This window comes from Numida meleagris, chromosome 3 (genome assembly GCF_002078875.1).
Source record: "Numida meleagris isolate 19003 breed g44 Domestic line chromosome 3, NumMel1.0, whole genome shotgun sequence".
Classification (NCBI taxonomy): Eukaryota; Metazoa; Chordata; class Aves; order Galliformes; family Numididae; genus Numida; species Numida meleagris.
This window is the reverse complement of record NC_034411.1, coordinates 81440120-81446507: the sequence shown is the minus strand read 5'-3', so window position 1 is coordinate 81446507 and position 6388 is coordinate 81440120.

Sequence of the window (6388 nt, the reverse complement as noted above, 5' to 3'; positions counted from 1 at the left end):
TCCTTATACAAATACGCACAACTTTCACAGTACACACTAATTTCAGGTTGCAGTTAACATAACTCTAAGCAATTTAAGAAATACAGCTTTTCACAACTTTACCTTTTTCATTTTATGCATTTCTCTCTTTGTAAATAATTACTCAGGTGATACAGAGAGGATGTACACACCTGTATACATGCACTTACACACCTTTCCCTGAAGTCTATATTTGCTGATCGTCCCATAAGAACAGACAAGCATCTGTTTGTCTGATTGTTTAGCATCTGCTAAACATTTTCTTCTCAAAGAGAAATGAACGGAAGGTATTCTAACCTTTGCTTTTTTCAACCATTTAGTGACGTTTATTCAGCATATCATTAGAACATGAAATTATGCTCTACTGCATGCCTTTTACATTAATTACTTGAATATCTGATATAAGAAGTACTACACTGATAGTCACAATGCTCAAATTGCTTCTCTTACTCCATTGAGTTGTTGAGGGAAAGACAGCAGTAAAATAACCTAATTGTAGGGCAAAGTGCTTAAAAAACAATTCAAAGAGATAGGCTTCTGGGAAAAATTGAGCTGTTCAGACTTGAAAAGCTTGCTACATAATGCCTTCAGTTGAATGATTTTTCCATTTGCATCTCCTTTTTCTAAGGAGATTGTGACATCTCTAGCTCTGGGCAACAGCTTCTTGGAAACGCGAGACTGACACAATTACACTCACGATGGGTGCCTGCTATTTCCTGACCTCAAGTACCAGCATATATCTGTGCTAATAGGCAGAGCCTGGCATTCATGAGCCACTATTTTTTTTTTCCCCTCAGGGCTTTCTTCCATCATGTTGAACAGTTCCAACAATTGCAAACTGAGATAGCAGGCATCTTGCAAGTGATACTCAATAGAAATTTCCCTGACATGGAAGAAGCATGTCAGAATAGGGCAGAATAGGGCAAAATTTCACTTTTCCAGATTAGCAATTCCAGTGCCTTACTGGTATATACAAAATAGCATGACTAGAACAATCTTCTCAATGCAGGCAGATCTATGACATAACTGACAGTTTTTCTACTGAAAAATTAAGAAACACTCTGAAAGCACAGTCTACATGAGCAACATGCCTCATTTGTTTCTTACTCTAGATTTCCTGAGCTGCGCTGGAATCTGGTCTGTAGTCCTGACTCAAGTGAAGTAGGGGCAGACACAAGACTTTGCAGCAATCCTGATCCCTGTCTCACTTTACGTAAGAGCTGTATTCATTCATGCCTTTTGAACAATACAGGGTTGCTTGTTTAAATACATAGCAAAAGCCTGCTCCTTAAGGATCTTTGAATTCCTGAGAAGCCCTAAAGTTTTTGCTCTTTGCCTGAGACGAAAAGAAACCAAAACATCTTTTGAAGCTCTCTGTAGTGAGGGAAGTAACTTAAACCTTCCCATTTATGATGACATATTGCTCCAACTGTACCATTTTGCTGTAAAAATGACAATTCTATGGCAGGGAATGAGCAGATTTCAGACTAGCCATGTCTGCCAAAAGGAGGCTGAAAATAGGTAGGTCTATGGTGAGCTGAGTTCATCACAAATAGCTTTAATGGTGCTCACCTTGAAACTGAAGTGGAGTCCAACGACAAAGACCAATAATCAGTCTTCAACCTAAGCAAAGCATCCTTCCCTGATGGGGAAGTAAGTGAGAAGAAAAGAAACTAGTAGAAGTATTGTGAGAGGGATTTCGACGAATGGAGAAAAAAGTGCATGATATGTGAGACAAGAATGAAGCTGAAACATATTTTTAAAAGTAGATGAAGGGGGATTAACATATTGTATAAAAGGAACTAGAAGACAGTGTGTGTAAGGCTTCTCAGAAGGCGTACAAAAATAGCAGAAGTATTAAATATTTAAGAAAAACATTCAACTTGTCAAGATTCCAAGTGTTAAAAATGCTTCAAAAAATGAACCAAAATGGTATTTAGGCAATTTAATTAAAAATTTCTGCTCTAAGTGGCTCCTTCTGATAAAGCTCTGTTCTGTGTTTCTGTTAAGCTCTTCTAACTGTCCTGCAATTACAACCTTCTCTCTCAGTTTAATGACCTATGGCATATATAAATTAAATTGTGTGTAGAGTATGATTCTGTCAAAAATTTCAGGTATTGATAATGTATGTTCTTGAGGACTACATATTTGGTACATTCGTAGGCTGCAAAGGTTAGGAAAATAGAGCTGCTGACTTTGTTTAAAAACTACAAGGTGAAGGTGAATGCAATGCCACTATACAAAAACTGTTCTATTAAAGTAAGACTTGAAACACTAGAAAGAAATTAAGGGCTCAGTCTTTGAAGTCAGTGGGATAATTTATAGCATGAAGTATCATTTTTCTGCACTGGGCTGCAAAGCTCAGCAGTCAGAACCTTGAAGTACCTGCAAAGGACACCATATAGTAGATGTAATTCAGAAACTGATTTAACTTCATTTTGCCTTACTGAAAACATTAGATTTTGGAGTTCTACTGACTTTTGTGCTGATACGTTCATTTTGTTCATCCTTTCTTTTTCAACTCTTTATTGTAAGAGAAGCGGAAGGGAAAAGTGCTGTTCTGAGCAGTTTCTGTCAAAATACAAGACAAGACAGTGGCAGTAAAACTGTTCAGCTTGTGAACTAAACACATTTTTCCTGCTTACTCTGTCTATTACACAGTAGGCCAGCAGGGGTGCCTGGTGCTGTGCAGGCATCCTGACAAGTTCTCCTAACTGGGTCCAAAGTGTCTTGCATACCAATACCTGCTGCTTCCTGGACTCAACGTGTATCTCCCAGTGACCTCCAGTCACCTTCATTACTCCAGCATTCACCCAGCTAATGGGTCCAGAGCACACCTATCTCACAGTTTTTTATAGATATGTAGTGAAGATCTCAAGTATCATCCTCCCTTTGATGGTGTCCAGACCTGGAAAACTGCTTGGCCCAACCAGGTATTAGTTGACCTGGCTTTGTATCTATCTCTACTCCCATTCCCCCACCACTAACAAAAGCAATTCTCTAGTCCCACCAAAATGGTACCTCTCTCCTGCCAACTTCAGCTTCACCTTGATTGAGTTTTCTGCTGGGATGAGAAAATGGTGACATTTAGAGCAGGGTAAGTCACTCTGTTGTTACTACTGAGCTAGCACTGACCATGGACATCTTAAATGTGAAACCCAGAGAGCTTCTTGCAATTAAGACTATAATTTTTCTGTTTCTCTCTGGTTTCATCCAGTGATAAACAGGTGAAGTCTGCAAAATTTGCCACCAAAACTTCATCCACTGGTGTTACTGATCAAGGTGAAGTCTTTCGTTTGTATTAATTGATCAGATCTTTTAAGCGAATAAGTAGTTTGTTAATTTGCAGAATGTTCTAATTTCTAAGCTGGGCTCACATGTGTACTGATAAACTTTATCAACTGTTATGGTGCTGTGGATTAAAATGTTCTGGCGAGGAACTGAAGATCTGCCCATCCAAAGGGTTAGTGTCTTGCATGGTCCCCAGTTCTTCATTTTTCAGGAAAATGACTTCACTTGTATAACTGTCAAAGTTTTAAAATACGGACTGTAAAAATGAGGCATTTTCCACATTAATTAGTCTAAAGCAGAAATAAAATAGTTTTGTCATTATAGGAGTTCCTCACTGTTAGACATACTTCAACATAAAGCTTGAACAGTATTAATTTATTTTGTCTTATGCTGAGCAAAAGTACAACTATTTTAAAGACTCTCACGTAAAGCACATACCATTATTTCTCTGGCTCAGTGATCTGATTTTTACTGTCTTATATTTAAGTGAACAGTGCATATTCTCAAAGTCCTTTTGGCAAGAAAGGAACTAATGTCATGTGTGGAACTCTGTATAATTCACTGAATTGATTGCTCTTTTCTCAAACATTGTAACTATGATTTCAACTATTACTCTAAATTATTGCTGTGTTTGTATAAACACAGAGAAGGACAGAGTTCTTGACAGACACACAAAAGATTATTTTGTTTTTTTTCTTTTAGAAATTGCAGTGTATAAACAAAGAAAATACTTGACTCTATGTAAATTTCTCTGAAATGCATATATTTCTGAAATTAAATAATGCATGTCAACTCTCTGTCATTCCTTTTCAGTTGAATGAACAGCTAAGCTGCTCTGCAAAGTTCCAAGTGTCTGTCTTTAGAAAAAGAACACCATGTAACCACGCCTTTTAAAAGAAAGAAAATTTTAATGTAGGTATTTGAAGTGTCAAAACTAGAGATAAAATATGACCCTTTTGCTATTTCTTTTCTTTTGCTTTTGCTCTTTTCTTTCTGCTACACAGATATTTGTACTGTGAGAGTAGTTCCAAAACAGCATTCCTGGTGAAATCAAAGCTACAGAGCAACAGAAGTTACATCTATGTTGGCAACTGAGACAAAGTACTTAGTTTATTCTCTATGCACTTTCACAGGTGAAAAGACAGCCTTGGTAAGCTGCAGTAATCAATTTGTTGGGGTATCCACAAGGCTACCTTAGAGTTTGGAATGTTCTTTTGACCAGTCTTAATGAATTTCGTATTTGTTGCTCACTCTTGTGTTTTGCAAAATAGTGTATAGCTGAAATTCTCACAAGGCAATTACAATGATTTAGGTTTTGGAAAAACTGGGCTTACTTGGTCACACAGATACTCAGCTATTATAAATCTTTTTGACTGCACTAACGTCAGTACTAACTTAAACTCTGAAAGGGTCTGATCATTGCAGGCTGTAAGGAGAAAGTTCACTAAAGATGTGATTGAAAAGCTAATGAAGTAATTGAGAGGTTTTCCATTAATTTCAGTGAATTTTAGATAAGACTGCAAGTTAATCTGTTTTAAAAAATGAAATACAGGTAACCTTGGAAGAAAGTACAAACACACAAGTATTTAGAAAAGGACACATCCAAAGCATTAACCTTCAAATAAAACTTCAAACAAGAAACAGATTCAGAATCTCTAACAACTTCAGGCAATAAATTCCACAGATTATCACCAGTCTAACAGACTGTATTCTATTCTCCCACTGTATCTCTCTTCAGTTTTCATCTTTGCTATGATCTGTGTGTATACAAATGCACTATGCATAGTATAATGCAACACAATATAGATTACAATTTAAAATTTGTATCTGCTTCTTTCATGCACGTGAAGAATGTAAACATTCTTCATTGCTGAGGCTGAATACTATGGTAAAAATTTCAGCAGATCTTGACATTGATCTGGATGTACAATTTCCTTGCAGCCATAGCCACATAGTCAGTTTTGGTGCCTACAAATGAGATGGAGTGACAGAGCTGGGGGAGCTAAGAGGCTCTAAATCATTGCCATTTAACAGGTCACATCTCCAGCTGAACCCACCGGTGACACTGAAGATAACGCCGTGTTGCATCAGGGATGCTCAACCTCTCTTCTTTTGTGGCTCGTGTTATAGCCATTCTATACTGATGTGGCTTCACTCTCCATTGTAGTCTTTCTGAGGAAGGTAGTAGAAATGCTTCAGCCTAATACAACACTGCATGGTCATTCTCTAACTCCAGTATGAAATACTTAAAACAGGAATCTTTTCAGCCTGGGCTTTAAAAAGCTCATTGCTCAAGTCAAAGCTGGTTGTCCTCAGGCCTCTGTATAGGCTATGGAACGAGATAAGTAGCACCAACAAAAGGTGATTTAAAGTTTTCTAAAATGGATGTCTGAGACAATTAAATGCATTGCTTTCTGACAATGCCAGTTTCTCTCTACTGAAGATAAAATAGGGTTTACAACACAACTTGGAACTGGGCAAAAAAATTTTGACCACTGTGTCCAGATGAATCTATAGTAATCAATCCACTTCCAATTTTTTTCAGTGTTTTATGGATGACCCCTGGATGTCTGAGGTGATATTTCAAAAGAATATGTGTGTTTGTGAGGATTTTAATTCCCATACAGCTGTGTGCACTGGAGCCTATATAACAGAGGTAACAGGAGAAAAGCTTATTGGAGGACAGGGGAGAACAGAAAATGAAACCCTCAGCCATTTTAGCAAAAGTACTGTTATCTTTGGCAACACAGATTGATGTTGGAGGTATAGAATACCTAAGAGCTATAGGCACTGTCCTCATAAAATAATAAAAATCCAGGTCATTAGGTCTTTGAGCAGATAGCCCTGATGAAGAGGTAAGCACTCTCATCATTAGATTTCAGATGTCTGCTTTTGCCATAGTTATCACCTTTTAATTCTCCCCCTTTTTCTTCTTATTCATGGTAACACTGCACTTACAGATAAGCTGTTCTGGCAATTAGCAAAAAATAGTTCTGTAATAAAAACTGTCTTATGACCTCTTTGAAAAGTTATTTTTACTAATATTGCAAAACTTTTATAAGGAGTGTATAAATTCATT